At 37.2% G+C, this 19,921-nt stretch overlaps 1 protein-coding gene across 1 annotated transcript in view; it reads left to right on the top strand.

Moving 5' to 3' along the window:
* Positions 1–1,973: 1,973 nt before the first annotated feature.
* The window catches only part of LOC125696457 (uncharacterized), a 583,942-nt gene continuing 565,994 nt past the window's right edge, over positions 1,974–19,921 (top strand). Inside the window, exon 1 of the mRNA XM_048952169.1 lies at positions 1,974–2,069. The gene's annotated coding sequence lies outside the window, so the exon portion shown is untranslated. The remainder of the gene's footprint in view (positions 2,070–19,921) is intronic.

Below are 19,921 nucleotides of genomic sequence, written 5' to 3'. Positions count from 1 at the left end.
ATAGTTCTGCAATTCAATGGGGGATGAAATGTCATGATTTAATAAATAGGATGAAGATTAGTAAAATAATCTAATCATTGCTCTTTCTTATATTCAGTCATCACTAAGGATGGAAAAGAGCAGGAGAGAGAATAATTTTAGGCTTTATGCCAATATGGGTCAGTACCCCAAAGATTTCCTGTTTTTTGTAAGTGCTAACACACTTCAGTAAAGAGAAGATCACTGAAAATGAGAGTGATTATAAATGCAGCCTACACTTCCTTTAGCAAACAGCAGCAGCAGTGTGTTTCTCCTTTCAGGGGGCAGCTGGACATGGTCAGGTCTGCTCTGGTCCCAAGAAAGAACACAGGATGAAGGAGAGCACTAGTTTGGTCTTCGTTGCTCTGTCTATACTTGGACATTTTTAGGGCATGTTACCCAACAAATACCTTCAGAAAAACTCATAATGCATGTGTTCCTGTGTGTTACAAAGCTGAAAGGAGGCCTCATGGTGGCCTACAGCTTCCTCACCAGCGGAATGGAGGGGCAGGCACTGATCTTTGCAGTCTAGTGACTGTGATGGGGCCCAAGGGAAAGACATGGAGCTGCATCAGGGGAGGGTAAGGTTGCGTGTTAAGAAAAGGTTCTATCCCAAGGGAGTGGTGAAGCTCTAGAAGAGACTACTCCCCAGGGATCCTGCCATAGTTCAAGAAGTATTTTGACAATACTCTCAGAAATACAATTTGATTTGTGGTGGTGATGTGAGGATGAGGAGTTGGACTTGATGATCCTGGCAGAGGTCTTCCATATTGGGCTTTCCATGGTTTTGTGATTCTATAATTCTATAGGGTCTGATTGAACTGTCGTTACTGTCCCAATTCCTTCAGAGCACTATCATGTAACCATGGCTGAATAGAAAAAAAAATGTGAACTTGAATTAGTTTTAAACACAAAGAATCAGATATTTCCCAGTTTTCTGGATTCCTTCATTAGAGTCCATCACTGGAGGTACAACACTCCCAGCAAATCCCACCTCCTAGAAGGCCTGTGAGCCAGTAAGTATAAGATATGTTAAGCAGATCTGTGTAAGGCTCTGTCTCACTGTATATTTTTTCAGAGGAACATGTTGTCTAACGCCTACACTGCTATTTCAGGCATTAGGCATGTTGAATTAATTACAAGCATTTGATGGTACCCATATGAGTTGGTGATTTCAGCAGCCACATATGATACTTTCTGCTTTTACACAGTAGAGAGCCGCAGCTTCATCCTGAACCTGATTTCTCAGCAGATTTGACCTCCCTAGTGCTACACCTGTCTTCTACAACACATCCAAATGGAGAATCAGATTTGTAATGTCATAATCAGATATGCCACGGTTCTCTCAAGTGAACTGTCATTTACAGATGGCATTTTTCCTTTTTACAATATATGTCTGTAACTTTGTTAGGGTTTTTGTTTGTTTGTTTTTTTTTTTTTGTTTTTTTTTTAAACTTCTTGTTTTGAGGTTTCAGTCAGTTATTCACTCTGCAGCCTCAGGTTGCCATGAAGTCTAAAAATCTCTGCACAGTCCAGATGCACGTTTTTAGATGCTATTTATTTAGCCTCTGGCTAAAAGAGTAAAGGCTTTTTCTGGGTTCACTTCAGTCCTGACAAAGCAATTGTACAACACGTTAACATTTTGTGACTGTGCCAGTGATGACAGGGACTTATGAGGCTGGAGTGTCGAGTCATAAAAGACATCTAAGAGAATATCTGACAGCAAGTCCAGGTCTTAGGAGTGTCATGGTTTTATGATTTTTGGTCATCAGTATTCCACACCATAACATCATGTAATGCATTGGGGGTGGGGTTTGATATCTGCCGAATGTTCATCCGTCGGAGAAGAACTACTTTTCCCCAGGAGACTTTGCGGTCAGCAAGGGGATATAACTGCAAGCAAGGTCACCTGATCCTTCTTCTTCGCCTGCTCTTCGCTGTCTGCGCTTCGCTATCTGCGCTTCGCCGCCTGCGCTTCGCCGCCTGCGCTTCGCCGTCTGTACTTCAGTCACTCAACTGGACTGCACTTCTCACCCCAGCATTGTGGTGAGGTCTATACAATTCAAACAGACTCTCTCTCTCTCTCTCTCTCTCTCTCATTGTATTTTACTAATACTATATTTAGTAAAATCATTTGTTTCACCTCAGATCAGTGCTGTTGTTTTCAAGTATTTTGGGGTCCCCTGCTTCCCCTTTCCCAGAGGCGCGGATCCGCAGATCCCTCCGCCCTGCTGGTCACGGAACTGGGCCGGACCAGCCCATAAACCGTTGACAAGGAGAAACACTAGACTGGACACCAAAAACAGTTCAAGGTTGAACATTCTGGTTTAAAGTCTGGCTAAAAATTCCCTAAAGTTAGGGCAAAGGTGATTTCTTTCTGAATCAATATCAACAGTTCATGTAAGCAGAGTTCTGGCTGTATGATTTCAGTACAAGGTCAGAAAACTGAACTGTTCAGTACTCATATGTGTTGTTATTCCTTACTTTTCATCACTATCAGAAACAGGTGTGTGTAAAGTAAGCTTGTTTAATCTGCCATACTTATTAAATCAAGGTTGCTGGATGGAACAATGGTAATGTTTACTAAAACAGAAAAGATCTGTGTTGCACTGCTGAGTAGAATCTGTGTCATGTGAGGTATGTGACCCAGGACAATGAATGCTGTCATAGGAAAGCCTGAAGCAACAAGATATGAGGCAGTTTAGAGGGAAAAAATAACAGGCATAAATAGAAGTAAAATGAACATGATTGTGCTGACTCCATTGCCTGCAGCAGAGAGATGTAAACTCAGGGCAACCCTGGCTGTTGGTACACAAAGAAAGACAGTTCCTGTTAGTACAGGTGGGAGGACACAACAGATCTAACCAGAGGTCAGGTTTTCCTGTCTTTTGGTCAAACTGAACACATTTTTCAGGCTTCTCTGTTCCTTTCCTCCCCATCAACACGTTTCCCCTCTGACATTCCAACCTAACTCTATTGCTTCCTCATCATTATCCTCTTTCCTTAACAAGAAGCTGAGCAAGGCTCCAGCTCCTCGTCTCCAAGGTGTCAAAATTCATCTTAGTCCTCATTGCTGAAGAATCTTTAGGCCACTCTGAAGTTCATTCATGTGATATTTAAAAGTCCCAACAATCATCTGATGCTATCAGAGCACATGCAGATGAGTTGCCTCCCTGAGGCAACACAAGGCAATGTTTGCTGAGTCTCAAAAGCTGTTTACCATGAAAACAGAAGTGCTCCATGGAAATGTGGTACTGCACCTTTCATCACATGAACATTATGTCAGAATTTCTGCTTTTTTCCTGTTTTATCTGCTGTGCTTATAAAGCATGCAGTGAATAAAGGATCTTGGAATAATGGCAATGTTTACAGTAATAGCAAAGACCTGTGTTGTATTGCCTGGGCAGAATTTGTGGTCCTGTGAAATATGTGTCTAAGGAAGGTGAATGTTGTCATAAAAAGACAACAGTATGAATTAATGATTGATTTTCCTTTTTTTATACTGACATTTAGAAGTGCTGAAAGACATTTCCATAAACTTAAAGATAAATCTTTGTTCTAGTCAGATAGAACCAGTCTGAATTGGTGAAGTTATTCAAGAAATCTGCTTCATATGAATTTTGGGTTCAAAATCAAACTAGAAAAAAATTGCACTTTTGTTGGGCCTCCCTTGGTGAGGTTACCACCAAGAAAGAAAAAGTAAGATTCCATCTCCTCTCTTTATTCCTGACTAATTCATAGACATTTCAAGCTCTACCTTTGAGGAGTTTTACTGCTCCTTCTTCACCAGTTGATGGAAGACGGGAGTTGCATCTTGCCCTCAGTCCACCCTGCTGCTATGGGTAGCCATTTGAAACACTGAGAAGGGAAAGAACGACAATTTTTCTTTCTGTTATCAGGAGATGGGAAGTTTCTCACATTCTCTCCATAGGTCCTCCCAGTGCTTGTGTACTGGGAGACAGATTAGACACTTAGTATGTGTAACTTGTAGTGAATAACAGCTATATAAGTACATCTTTCTCCAGGATTGACCGAAGAATGATATTTCTGTAACTGTTTGGCAGGTTTCAAACACCTGGATTTTCACAAAAACTGCTAAGGATGCATATCTTCTTTCTTCTTAGATGGGTCATTCAGGACAACTAGCCATGGATCTAACTGGGGGCTGGTGATGGAGGAATCCTTCATATCAATATTAGGAATAACTGAAAATTTTCCATCAGCCTAGTAGGAGTACTTCTAACCCTGAAATCTTTTTGAGGGCTCTAGAGCCCAGTGTATCTGTAACATAGACCTATTTGTGTCAGAATGGGCAGACATATAATTCCAGTTTGCAGTAGGGCTATTAGAGAAAATAACTCACCAGTCTGAAGTGAGCTCCTGTACTTCCCTACATGATGGGGAACCCTTCTAGCAATCAAGTCATGTGGATTTCCCTTCTGCATAACTTGCTTTCCTTATAAATTTCCAGCCTAAAACAATAGAGGAGTTTCCAACAATAAGGGAATTTTCAGCACTTCAAGATTAGTCATTTCCTATTACTCAAAGAAAGAAAATGAAAAGTTCCAATTCAGTCTCTGGCTGGTGGTCTAGCCACCACTTATGTATCTGTTTATGTGAAAAATTAAACTTCAGAACAGCAGGGGTATTGCCTCTCTATGAAATTTTCGTGGTATTTTATAACAACTGTTCAAAATGTTATTGTAAATGGCTTTCAGTGTAACATAATTTGCAGTGGACATTAATGTTTCCATGGTAACAGGATGCTGCTGTGTTTTTGTTTTGTTTAGCTGGATATTAAAGGAAAACCATTTGCACAGTTGCAACATTAAGTATTATATTGTAGCGATCATTGCAACACATCTATCTGAAGAAATAAGAATACTGCTGCTCCAAAGGCTATCTTGACAGTAGCTATGGGTATATAAGCACATATTTGGCAACTAAATACTAATGCCAAGGATTATACTAGGTTGTGTTTCAGGGCTAAGGACTTCTTATCACAATTTCAAAATGCCATTCCTTTCCTTTCCTTTCCTTTCCTTTCCTTTCCTTTCCTTTCCTTTCCTTTCCTTTCCTTTCCTTTCCTTTCCTTTCCTTTCCTTTCCTTTCCTTTCCTTTCCTTTCCTTTCCTTTCCTTTCCTTTCCTTTCCTTTCCTTTCCTTTCCTTTCCTTTCCTTTCCTTTCCTTTCCTTTCCTTTCCTTTCCTTTCCTTTCCTTTCCTTTCCTTTCCTTTCCTTTCCTTTCCTTTCCTTTCCTTTCCTTTCCCTTTCCCTTTCCCTTTCCTTTCCCTTTCCTTTCCCTTTCCTTTCCCTTTCCTTTCCCTTTCCTTTCCCTTTCCTTTTCCCTTTCCTTTCCCTTTCCTTTCCCTTTCCTTTCCCTTTCCTTTCCCTTTCCTTTCCCTTTCCTTTCCCTTTCCTTTCCCTTTCCCTTTCCTTTCTCTTTCCTTTCTCTTTCCTTTCTCTTTCTTTTCTTCTTTCTCTCATTCTTTCTTTCATTCTATCTGTCTGTCTGTCTTTGAATATTCATAGAATTTTACAGTATTATTTTATGATATATCAGGAGAGGTATTGTGCTGTCATATCATAGAGGTCATTTGGTCAAACCCTCTGTTCAAAGCAGAGTTTACATCATTAGATCAGGTTGCTTTGGACTTTCCCGGATGAGTTTTTCATATCTCCAACAGTGGATATCACACAGCAACTATGACATAGCATGGAGAATAATTGTTTCACGTGCCTGTGTGCCTGTCCTTGCCTGTGTCCTGCAATGGTACCCAATGCAGCTATATATATCCTGGTGTCCCTCAGAGGTCTGTATTGAAACTAGTACTGTTTAATAACTTCATTATGACATAGGCAGTAGGAGAGAACACATTCTCAGCAAGTTTACAGATGACATTGGGCAGAGTTATGTAGTCAAAACACTGGAGAAGTGTCATCCAAAGGAATCTGGACAGGCTCGAGAAGTGAGTTCATGTGTACTTCATGAAATGTAAGGAGGCCAATTGCAAGATGCTGCATCTGGGTTGGATCAATCCTAAATATCCATACAGACTGGGGAATTAATGGATTGTGATTATCCCCGAGAATAAGAATTTGGGAATACTCTGAGTGAAAAAAACTAAGTCATGAGCAAGCAGCATATATTTGCAACCCAGAAAGTCAGCCTTATCCTGAACTGCACTAAGGAAATGAACAAACAAACATGGCCAGCAGGCCACATAGGTTGTTGTCTCCTGCTACTTTGCCCTCCTGATGCCCCAGCTCAGCTGAAGCATTGTGCTCAGCTCTGGGGCACCCAGCACAAAAAAGATGTGGAGCTATTGAAGTGGGTCCAGAGAAAGATCATGAGGATGATCAGGGGGCTGGAGCACCTTTGCTATGAAGACAGGGAGACAAAGTTTTGTAGCCTGGGGAAGGTTTCAGAGAGACATTATTGAAACCTTCTAATACTTAAAGAGGACTTAAGAGAAAGACAAGGAGGTTTGTAGTTAGGGCCTACAGGGACAAGACAAAGAGTAAGGGTTTTAAACTAAGAGTGTAGTTGTAGATTACATTAAAAACAAATTCTTTACTCAGGGCGGTAAGGCACAGGCACAGGCTGTCCAGAGATGCTGTGGATGTCCCATCCCTGGGGATGTTCAAGATCAGTTTGGATGAGGCCTGATCTTGTGGGTGGTGTCACTGCCCATGGCAAGGAGTTGGAACTGAGTGATTTGTGAGGTCTCTTCCAACCCTGGTTATTCTATGATTCTGCAATTTCTGAAAGCAAAAACAGATATTAGTGGGAAATATTATGCTTTAAAAGTATTATCTGCCATTTTGAACACCCTAGCACTGTTTTTCTGTCCTCTGTTCATTAATTCCTTCTGATAACATTCTGTTCCATTGTAAGCAATGGGGATTTTGCATCTAATTCCCATAACTCCTTCTTAATCACCTTCTCTGTCTGTAATATCTGAAAGAATATGAAAGTTCCTTTTTTGTTTTATTTTATTTTATTTTTCTTTTTTTTTTTTTTTTGAGGGGGGGGGGGGGAAGGGCAAAATTTTCTGGAGAGCTCCTTATTAAAATTAAACCCAAACTCAATGTACCCAAATTACACCTTCATTTTGTTCAGTTCAATTTTAAACTGGCATGCTTTTCCTTTGTTTTGTTTTAATGAAGACAACCCCAGCGCTTTCCCATCAAATTGTTTATCCACAGTTTCTTCAGGAAATATCTGGTTAAGTGTTCTAATTATTAATTAATAATACTGAAAGAAAAATATTTCTTATTTTGAAAACCTTAACCAATTTTTGTCCACTTATCTTAGAAACTGTTTTCCTAAACTGAGTTCTGTAAATTTCAAGTACTAGAAAACCGTTAGAAAAACAAAAAAATAAAAAACAAAAAAACTTCTCAGATTTCAGAAACATAAGCAGTCCTTATGATCATAGAAGTCATGAGGTGAATCAGGATTGGCATGCTACTGCTTGCCTGGTCACTCTTTCCTACACAGAATGTCAAAACAGTTTTAGAACAGCTGATTCAGGGCAGCTTTCCCATATCATGTGATTACCATAAAGCACATATCACAGTAACAAGCATTATTTCATAGTTCTGAGTGGTCCTTGTTCTTTAATCAGATGATACCAATGAACAAAAATAGTTCATGTGTTTTCCTTCTTGTGATTACTGCATGCTGTTCAAGGAGCTGTAAAGGTCTGCAGATATGGAAAGTAAATAAATACAACAAATGAAGTGAATTACCTAAGCAGAGAAGTTGTCCAATGTCAATACTTGAACCATTTTGCTTCTAACTTCTGATGTAAGCATAATGAAAACCATTACAACAAGGATTAGTTTAACAAACATTTTTAATGTTGCTACTTCTTTGGTGTTTTCTATCATAGAGCAGACAGTTAGGAAATTCAGAGGGACATCGACAGGCTTGAAAGGTGAGCCTGGGTGAACCTGATGAGGTTCAATACAGCAAAGTGCAAGGTTTTGCACTTAGGTCGGAGGAATCTCAGGCATTCATACAGACTGTAAGGAGCAGTCCCTGAGAGCAGCCCTTCGGAGAAGGACCTGAGGGTCTTGACTGATGAAAAGCTTTACATGAGCCAGTAGTGTGCTCTTGCAGCTCAGAAAGCAAATGGCATCCTGGGCACCATCAGAAGAGGGGTGGCCAGCAGGGACAGGGAAGTGATTGTCCACCTCTACTCTGCTCTTGTGAGCTTCCCATCTGGAATACTGTGTCCAGGTCTAGAGCCCCCAGTACAAGAAAGACAGAGAAGTGTTGGAGAGGGTCCAGAGGAGAGCCACAAAAAAGATCAGGGGACTGGAACACCTCCCCTATGAAAACAGGCTGAGGGAGCTGGGCTTGTTCAGCCTGGAGAAAAGAAGGCTGTGGAGTGACCTCAATGCTGCCTTTCAGTACCTAAAGGGAGCCTACAAACAGGAGTGGAATGAACTCTTTGAAAGGGTTGATAACTGCAGGACAAAGAGAAATGTTTTTAAGTTGAGGGAGGGAAGATTTAGCTTGGATGTCAGGGGGAAGTTCTTTACTACAAGAGTGATGAGGTGCTGGAACAGGCTGCCCAGAGTGGTTGTGGATGCCCCATCCCTAGAGGTGTTCAAGGCCAGATTGGATGGGGCCCTGGGCAGCCTGGTCTAGTATTAAATGGGGAGGTTGGTGGCCCTGCATGTGACAGGGGGGTTGAAGATTCATGATCCTTGAGGTCCCTTCCAAGCCTGGCCATTCTGTGATTCTGTGTGATTCTGTGTGGTTCTGTGATAGTTGTATATGAGTTGATGAATTAATACATATACACAGGAATCACTACCACAACAAATCTACAAGATGTTTTAAGATAAGCAATGCCAAAAATTAATCTGAAAACAAGACAGCCCTATAAAGGCTTCCCCAAATCTTATTTTTTCAGTCATGAAATAAGATTTCACTAATTATCACAAATGGGTAGATTTCTCAGATTCATGGACAAAATAAAGCCAAATACAATTTCTGGTAGTTCAGAAAAAAATAGACAAAACTTCTTAACATTAATGCAGTTAATATATGAGCAAAAGACTAGCTTATGCAAAAAGACATATAAACATATATCCAAGACAATGAGCTTCTTTACAGAATGATAATAGCCATTGCAATATTAGCTTTTGCAATACTTGTAATAGCAACCAATTCCTCATTTGATATTAGGTTATGTTGGAAATAATAAATACTACTTAATAATTATACTTCACATACAACATAGAAATGTATATAGAAGTGAAGACCAATATAGAAATATGACTAAAATTCAACTAAAATTTTTACTATTTCATCCTACCAGGCAAGATTTTTCAAATATTTTTTTTTTCTCCTGGAATAGCCAGTGAAAACACATAAAGCCCCAGTTAATTCAGTTTTCTTACATATCATTTAAGTACATTTTCTTGCTTAATCATTTAAGCAAACTGCTTCAAGAATATGAACATTGGTTTCATGTTACATTTTAGATTTCTAAACAAGCCACAAAACCAAATATTTTCCATTGAAGACAGAGGAGATTCTTAGCATTGCATTCATCTAGTCTGATGCATCTGATCAAAGAAGTCTTTCTAAGCACTTTGTTTGTCCAACAGAAATTACTAACACTTTCTGAGGTTCATCTGAAGATGAATAAGAAAACATGGTAAAGATTCTTACCTTCTAGAAATATTAACTATAATGAGATGAATAGGCAGTTGACAAGAGGAGAGATGATTGGATAATCAAAATATTTTTCTATGATGGTGACATATTTGTTCTCATTTCTTATGATTGTATATTTCCAAGAAGATAGAAAAGCTGGAGAAAGACAGAATGAAAAGTTAAAAATAAATGTGGGGATTTTTTTTTGTGTGTGTGTAAATAAAATACTGTATAGCAAGAACAGTTGGGTTTTTACAGTTTCTTGTTTAGAAAACTATAATAACCTACCCTTGAGTAATTGTCCTTCCAAAGTTATGACAATAAAACTTCATATTGTCATTCACTGCCACGTAGTCTACAGATACTTCCATACAATGTAAAACAACGCTAAAATATCTTTCTCTTCCCACACTGAAAACTTGCATGAATCCTCCCCCAGAACATGCTTGTTTAGAACACATTTTTATAGCAAAGTTGTAAACTCAGTAACATGCAGTGATTTATCTTGGGAATACAGATCCAAGAGTAACTGCCTTGAAAGCAATATGGCAGGAAAAGAAGAGATCTGGACCATCTGTGTGAAAATGCGTAGCTTTGAAAAATGTTTAGAAAAAAAAAAAAACAACAACAAAAATTGATACAAATCTGGAAGTGAAAAGTTCTGAATTCAACTCAGAATTTTGTCACTCACTACCTCTCTGACTTTTGCCATAATGCTAGTGGTTGATTTTCAGAATTGCATAGTGGTCACATCTTCTTTATAGTCAAATAACTGCAGGAAATTGGGCTAAAACTTGGTTCTCCATCTGGAAATGATGTGCAATCAACAGCTATTTAACAACTGTGGAACAAGAACTAATGGGTTCTTTAGTTATCTTTGCCTCACAGAAGTCATTTAGAGAAATTGTTAAATTAGCATAACCGTTGCAGAGCCACTTCCCTCTCTCAGCTATGCTATTTCTGATCATGATATGAACATAATGATGACAGTAATAACCCCTTGCCTGAAATGCAGGAGCCCTTGTCACATGCAATATTCAGTTAATTATATCTAAAGAAATGTTGCTGTTTTTTTTTCTTTATCGATGAATAATGGAGATTGCCCAAAAGGTAACCAGAAAAAGGTAATAGAAGACAGAAACATGGGATCCCACAGGTGATTGGAAAGAGAGGCCTTTGCTTTCCAATGTTCCATTTTTATTTGTTCATTAAGAAATAACCATGAGGTAAAACATTTCATGGCAGCAATTCATGTGCTGGTAATATCAGCTTGCATATTTTATCCATTCAGCGTAGCACAGCTTGTTTTTGCGACACTCCTGAATCTGCCTTCATATGTCTATGTTCAGTCATATTTTCTTCCCATTTAATTTCTTCAACTACTCTCTACAAAGTGTCAATCAGGGCAGCAATTTTACAATTGGATTTTTTTTTGTTATGAACAGAAAGGTGTCTGTCTGCAAAGAGTTGCTTCAGTTCTCTGTGAGTCAGGTCTGTCTGCCTGACTGCTTCAGTGCTAATCAAAAGTTAAAGCATACTCATGAGGGCATTATCAAAATGTTTCTTGTATACTGACAATCATGGAGCATTAACCACCTCTTGAGGACATCTGTTCCAGTGTTTGTCCACCCTACGGGTAAAGACATTTTCCCGAATGTCCAGTTGGAACCTCCCCAGGTGCAGCTTTGTGCTTTCTCTCCTCAGAGAAATGCAGATAGGGAGGAGGTTGTTTATTTTCCTTCTTTTCTCCAGATCAGACAACACAGTTGTTCTCAGCTTCTCGTCACAGCCCTTTTACAAGCTTGGTTGCACTAGTCTGGATGCTTTCAAGAAACTCAGTATCCTTCTTATATTGTGGAAATCAGAACAATGCATAATATTCAAGATGAGAGCACACCAACACTAAATATAGCAGGATAATCATCTAATTTACTGGGAGGATACACTGTGTTTTATACACTCCACTTCATGGTTTGCCCTGTTGGCTGCCAGGACTCACTGTTGTCTTTGCCTTTTGTCACCAGCAACCCCCAGGTTCCTTTTTGCTCAGCAGTTCTCCTGTATTTGTATCCTAGTCTGTGCCTTTGTCCGACATTGCTCTGTCCCAAGTGCAGCATCAAGGGCATTTACTGTTGTTGCATTTCATGTCATTGCTGATTGTTCAGAGCTCCAGTCTATCTAGATCTCTCTTGCAAGGCCTCATCTATCATAGTTTAAGGAAGATTATTTCTTTTGGAATATTAGAGAACCTTTCTCTTAAGTAAAAATAGTCAAAAGACATCGCCATATCCAATAGTTGCTTTCCTCATGAGGTGACAGAAAAGTACCCTGCATAACATCAGTGCCCCAGACTATGAACAAGACAAAATTGAGGAAAAGCCAGACTTGTTTTTTCCCCATCCTGTTCTCTGATATTATGCAGAACCACTGGCTCGCACAGGATGATAAATCCACTGTTTGGATGATACATGGTAAATGCATCTGAATACATCCCAGATGCATGCAGTATGTAAAGGATGAAGTTGTCATCCTTGATAAAAGAAATTAAATCGCACCCTTACCTATGTTAGACTTTAATATTCTAGGAGGTCCTAAGACTTAACATATATCTCTGAAATGTTATATCTCCGCAGAAAGTCAAAGGGTCTGTGTTATTAAAGAAAGGTAGGAGAAAATATAAATTTTTTTAAGAAGGCAATCTAAGGAATATTCATTAGGTCTTTTTTTTTTAAGTTTTGGGATCAGTGAAAAATGAGCAGAATTTCACATCCCAGATAAAAAACTCTCACAAACATCTCACCTACAGGAGCTCCTTGCTCCAAATATCAAAACCTCTCTCATAACAATAACCATGAAACTATACTAAAATTCCACTGAGCTACAAACTGTTACAAACAACCACATTCTCTTTCCACACCTTCTGTTCCACAGAAAAACAAAATCCAAATTGTTACGTAGATATATGTAGGTTCGCACAGCTCCCAAAACAGAAAAAGTGGAGGAGGCATTGTACACACTTAAGCATGCAGCAAAGGCATCAGAAAGGTGGGAAAAGATGTAAAAGATGAAAAAGAAACAAGAGGATCTCTTTCCCAGATTTTTTCTTTCCTCAGCATGTCGTGGGGATGCCTTTGTTGCCCTTTGGAGGCTGCCAAGAGAGGAGAATGGAGCTGGAAGAACTGCTCCTGGGATAGCTGATATCTAACACTAGCACCCAGTAAAAGCAGGAGGTGACATCCTGGACAACGCATCTGTGGAAAGCAGCATCTCCCTGCCCCTCTGAGATCTCTATTCAGATGAAAGACATTTCTGATGCTTTTAGCCTAAGAGAAAACTACCCGGGACTAAGTTCTGTTTAAAAGTGGAAAAGACAAAGAATGCTCACAAACTTATCATGGTAAAGGAAAGTGATTCCTTAAGCAGAGCAGTCAACAGCACAACTCATGATCAAACTTGTGAATATCCTTCTATCCACATACAGAGAACTCTTTTCAGTTAAATATATATAAATACACACACACTACAAATAAAACAGAATCCCTCCATGCTCTGCAGGAAAAATATAACAGCTAATTATGAGAATTACCCATTGCCATCTTCTACTGAGTAAAAATATCAAATTATTATCAGAATAATGTTTTATCAGAATAAATTCTAAAATATTATCAGAAATTATCAGAAAAAATGACAAGTTATGAAAAAAAGATACTTGGATGTATTATAAATAAGACTACACAGTTTCTTTAGTTATGTAGAAATATCACTCTGTGAGAGGGATTATAAGAGGTCATTTGTACCTTGAGAATTTATGGAATGATGTTCCAACATGTCCAATCACTTTTCATCTTTAGTATGCAACACTTTTCCTCTCTCTAACCTTTCCCTGATGTTTTGGGAAGCTTTTAAAGGAAAACTTTATTCTCAGATATGCTCCATGAGTCTTCCTTCCATTCATCTGCATACATTAGTCTGTATTCATAGATGCTGTCTTGTGCAGTCTCCATACAGAGATCCTATGGAGAGATACATGTTCTCCTGAATATTCAGACTTGACAGCAGAACATTTCTCTTAAATTATTGATGTTTGATTGCTCTAAAAATACAACATAAATGCCTCTAGAGATATTATTTGTGCATGGCGAATGTGAGAATCTTTGCAGCTTTGCTTTGCCATGCTAAAGTTGCTAGAAAAGCTAACATTTGCAAACTTACATATCTGCTACCAAAATATTTCCCTTCTGATCCTTAACAGTATGAACACTATAAAACAGAAAGGCAAACAGCTCAGAAAATTCCTACAGAAAAACATCTTACAAACTGGAAGTACAAAAGCTCTTTACATATCACTGAAGAAAGAGGCAAAATACTCAGTGAGAAAAACTGAAACTATAAGAAATAGTTGCAAAAAAGAAGAGAAAAAGATCAATGGTGAAAAACAAGTGCCTTCAAGGATTGGGAAATGAAAAATGAAAAAACAATAGAGAGTATTTTCTGGCCTAATCTAATCAAGACCTACAGCTAAATCCACCAATCTTACCTTTCTTCATCAGTTACATTTCTCATCTGTTTACCTCATTAACCATTAAGAGCGATTTAGTAATGTTCATGGGCTCTAACAAATGCAGACTTGATTTAATTAGCAGACAAGCTTTATGATTTAATTGTAATGGACTTCCTATTCGAGATAATGTTCGCTCATTTTATTCTGCTGCCAAAATAATCCACATAGTATGCAATTGTTTAAGTTTCATCTAAATGTCTGATTTTCTAGTACCTTGAAAATTACGACAAATCCTCCCGCTCAACCTAGTGGTTTTACTTTGCCACCAGAACAAAAAAGCACTCTTCTAGAAGGCCACTATCAGCTATTCTGCACAGAAATTGATTAATCCCTAGAGAAATGGATTAGCTAATTTGAAATGGTGCATATGATATCTAAGATGCACTAATTCATGGTATGAACAAAGAAATTTGCTGAAAGAGATCAGACTGAAAAATACATCACTTCAGGACTGGCTGCTGAGATGTTTTGATCCTCTGTGGCAGATGCGAATTGTACTCTCCTTCCAAGGCAGGTGTTGAGAAAGCTCTCACTGGCGATACAGAATACAGAGAACAGGGACTGAGTTGAACAGATTCATGGTTACCCTTCAAAGTAAAGACAGCATTTTCCCTTAACCTATCTGAGTTTGTGTTTAGAAGTTAAACAGAGGAAACACCTCACTTCTAGTGTGTACCTTCACTATCCTTTTCATTGTTTAGTTCTTTACTATGAGAGTGGTGAAGTACTAGAATAGGCTAGTACTAGAAAAGACTTCTGTTGTACAGCATAGGAACTCATGCCATTGAAGAGTAACATATTGCTTTTCCTTATGAATCAAAATATGACCATTATTTACTAGAGTGTTGCCCCTCAGATGTTAAAAACATGAAAAAAGAGCAGCTGTTTAAAGGTATGATATTTTCTTTCCACTGATGAACGTTGCCTCTCATCTCTGAAAAGATATCTTCCGAATTTAGAAGCCTTTTTTTTTCCCTATAATTAATAGTAAAACCACCATACAGTTACCCAAAGTTCCTGGTGAGTTCCCTGTGCAGTCCACTGTCCCACAAGTCCCACAAGTGCAGTGTTCCTGGTTCTCACATTCTTATACATGTTTTTGCCATAAGCAAAACTCTTGGCTTATATTCTTTGTTGCTCCAGAGGCAAAAAATATAGCTAAATCTTGGTCAATAGTGTCTTTACTTTGCAGATTACAAGAATAGCCAAATTTACAAATTCCTGAAAGAAAATATAATTTTAGCAGACAACACTTCATAAGAGTAATATTTGGTCTTGATCCTGTGATTATTTCTCATGTGAATGGTAACCTTAATGTCAACTCTTAGACACAATAGGACTGGTTTACATCAGCAAGGTTTGAAGATGTACAATCATATGACTATATACACAACATTAGCTCAGGCACAGATTTTTAAGACAGCCTGAAGCACTATGCATCTAAAGACAATCAAAAGTAATTACTTTGTTCCTATCTTCTGTGTGTCTTTAAAAAAAAAAAAAAAAAAAAAAAAAAAAAAAAAAAAAAAAAAGGAAAAAATTATTATTATCCTATAATTAGATATCTTAATTATACCTAATAACAATTATTATAAACATTAAAGGCTGCTGAAATACTTCATTTCCACACTTTTATATTCTCATAAGGAAATATCAAGTATGCTGTATTTTTAATTTTTTTGTAAGGTGTATTACAAATTATTATAAGATAGTATCATCAAGCCAAATTAAAAGTCATTTTAATATTCTTGAATTTTCATTCACTTGTGTTCTTCAGTATAAAATGTATAGGATTAAACTGGAATGGATTTTTTTTTCAGACAAACTATTTTGTATCAGTGCATTGACCATATCAGAATGGAATTCTTCACACGTGATTTCAGAGTTCTAGAAGTTGGAAATCCAAGTCTAAGCTATTATCATTCCCCCAAAGTCAGTAAAGAGACACAGACCTCTCTAGAGGGCAGTTTATCAAATCTGCCCTAGACACCAATCTTCTAAAGAGATGAATCACTCTCTGGTGATGGCATTTCTCTGCACGGACTGTTAAAAGAGCATGGTGTTTGAGAGTAACTCTCTTAGTCACTCTGTAACTTAGTTACCATGTTAATGCCGAATTCAGAGCAGATGGGTCTCTTTTTAGGTGACGTTTTTACTTTTATTACATTCCAGGCTTGAAAGAGTAGTACTGAGCAAATCAGTGTATGTTTCTGCAACTCCATTTTCTATGCATATGCGAACATCTATTTTGGAAGCTAATAGAAGTATTTCTTCAGTCTTTTATCTTACTACCAATTTTTCCACAGATAGTAAATGCCAGATATTTGTTGAGGTGTTCCATGCATGTAGTTGTTTGTCTTTGGAAACCTGTTGGATCACGATTTCTCAGTCTTCGTGTTAAAGCAGCATAATGCCAAGTTACATGCACATGCAAGCAAGGAATACAATAAAGAAGTGTAAAATAATAATAATAAAGACTCCCTTTTTCTTTTTAAGAGAACATAAAGTGCTAAAAGCTGAAGTTTTTCAAAAACAGGTAAACTCTACTAAAATCATACATGAGAAAATGAATAATATTAAATTTTGATAGTTAAGGAAGTGGAAAGAAACATTGTTAATAGTGTTTATGGAGAAACTCATTAGCTTTTTATTGCCGTTTTGAAAGGTTTTATGGATTGTTACACTACTGGCCTTTCACGTCTATTACTAAAGGTTTAGAACTCCCCCATTCAGCTTTTCTCACTAATCTTTATCACAGCAGTTATACTACACTGAAGAGGAGAATAAGAATTATCTGCCTAAAAACAGCCATAGGGCTTTGTGAGTAATGGAGACTGTAATCTAGAGAGATAAGAAGGGAGAAGGAGCAGAAATAAGAAATTTAGTCTTTGCCATCAGTTTTCACACATACTATTTAAGGAGATACGGGACTTCTTTTCTACAGTTCTCTTTTCTCAGTTTCATTTAGTTGCACCATGCATGAGCCAGAATTGAAAATATTAAATGATTTATCATATCTATATATATCTATAAATATTGTCAAATATATCTATACATTTCTATGCCTAGGAGTAACAAACAAAAGCAGAAGGGAGTACAGGTGATAGATATGCAGAATTTAGTTTGTCATTATTTCTGTGTTAAAGAAAACCTATGTGACAATGCTACATAGTGTAGTGTATAGCACAGTGTAGCGTGTAGCACAGTGTAAAGTGCAGTGTTGAACTTTCTTTTGGTTCCAAAAATCTGTAAGGAGTGAAAGAGGAATACTTTAAAAGTTTGAAAGACATTAGTGTTATACATCAGCCTGATCAAATAAAAGATGAGTTATGGTGCTAAATACAAAATCATGTGCTGTTGTTGGACTTCTGCACTATCTTATCTAAGTCAGTTCTTCAACAATAAGACTATTGGTTCTTGACATCCCAAATGAAAATAGAGATGATTGATTTCTACATGTTTTAAATGCTTTTGTAAATTTTTGTACATGCTGGCAGTTTGATACTACGACAATTCTTCCTTCTGCATTCTCATTTTGCCACTTGAAGTTTATAATTTTTTAGATTAAAAACAGAGATCATAACAACAATAACAAAAATCCCCTTTCCTTAAAAATAAATAAATCTATCTTTGTCAGTATTCTTCTCTAGACTGTCCCTGTCTTGTCTATGACTTTTTTTGAGATATGGTGTCAAAAACATCCCGTTTAAAACTTCATCATTTCTGAGAGCAGTGGAATAATTACTTGTCTGATATATGAGACTTCTATTAACGTATACCAAATGAAATTTGCTCTTTGCAATAACATCACTATATTGATTCATATTTATTTGAAATGCACTATACCACTTACATCCTTTCCTGTAGTGTTGATTTGCCATATGATCCCAAGTCTCTATTTAAGAAATTGAATTGCCCTTAAAAACAACAGGTTTTTGCTCAGAAAGTCCAGTGCTGTTCTTAAAGTTTTCAAAATTCTAAAGCCAGTACTTCTATTGTACCTTTCTAAATACTGTCTTTAGTTACAAAATGAGAAAATATTCAATTACTAAATCAAATTATTAAATTTACATCATACTTCCAAAAGCATAGCAATTTTTTAGTGAGTTTTTAGGAGGGAGAGATCTGTTGATACACTCATTGAATCCAAAGTCACAAATAGAAGTAGCATTTGTTTTTATTTAATTGCCAATTTATTAATTTTTGAGGAATTTTCTGAAGTCCTGTGGACTGCTTTCATCCACTCTTTAGCTGGTATAGTCCTTCAAACTTACAAGTGTTTTAAAGGATCCATCACAGTCATTACAAAACAGATTACACTGAATGACCCTCAGGACAGACCCCAGCAGAGCCTTGCTGGAAGTGATGTTCTCATCTGCCAGAAAACTCCAATGGTTTACAAGCCTCTTACTTTTCTTTTAGCAATACACAGGTTTTCTTTTGTTATGCAATTTTCTAACAGATGCTTACAAATGCAACAAAGCAACACATTCTTTACAGCTAATTCAATAATGCATCATCTTATTTAAAATTTTAGATCAACATATGCTGAAAGGATTAAACCTGAATTTTGGTACCATTTAGAGGTGCAACTCAATGAAAAGGATTACTCATATTTTGATATTGTCTCAACTACTTTCTGCTCATTTCTATAAACTCATTGCCTGACATTGAAAGCTTCATTTGCACATGATTGTTCTCAGTGTATGCAAAATTTTTGGGCAACACAATTTATCTCTACAGACAGATCTCTGTGATCTTTCCAGCACATTTGGAAGCAGCTGAGAATGTAGTTTCTGTCTATTATATTTAATGTTGTGTTTCCAAACACATTTAATCCATTTTAATAGCACTCACTGCAACTTCACTACTTTCTGTTTTAATTCTGTTAGATGTTATGGGTTAATTGGGTTCATCTGAGCTCAGTGTTTTAATTTAAAGCCTCTGAGAATGTATCAAATGTTATAGGGAGAATCAGAATTACTGGTGAATCAGTAGAATTGGTTGTAAAGGCGGAGAACATCTGACATGTGTTGTTACAATATAATGCGCTTTCCCATGAGATGATATAGGTCCTGGTCATGCACTATCATTTAATCATAATGACTTTATGAAAATAATGTTACTACTTCTAATGCTTCTGTTAAGTTGTGGTGCTGATAATTGTATTGTACTAACTTAAATTGTTATTGAATATTCATAGGAAAAAAATGTATTTTTAGTTTTCATTCCAAATAGTATATTGTATGTATATTTATCTTCAGCAAAATCATTAATGTGAATATTAAGTAAGCTGCCAAATTACAGTTGAATTTATCCAGGTAGATTGACTCACTCCACATCATAAGCCACATGTTTCACAAGCTATCCCTCCTACTGGACTCAACGGCCTGTGTTTCGCTAAATAGGTTTTAAACCACATTTAATTTCAATGAGTTAATCCAAATAAGTAATTCAAGTTTCATATAATAAAAGTTTTGTTGTCATCATGGTTAATCTTTATGTGGTTGACATATTTGTCAATGGCAATTTTATTTTTATTTCCATCTCACGAAGGAAAATATTGAATGCCATATAAAATGAGTTTTGTATGTATGCACTCCAGAAGCATCTCTCTAGATGATTAATTCCCATAGATAACCTTTTTTTTTAGTGTGTTAGTTA

The sequence above is a fragment of the Lagopus muta genome, chromosome 7 (assembly GCF_023343835.1).
Source record: "Lagopus muta isolate bLagMut1 chromosome 7, bLagMut1 primary, whole genome shotgun sequence".
Taxonomy (NCBI): Eukaryota; Metazoa; Chordata; class Aves; order Galliformes; family Phasianidae; genus Lagopus; species Lagopus muta.
Note: the sequence above shows the minus strand (reverse complement) of the source record. Positions and strands in the feature narration are given on the sequence as shown.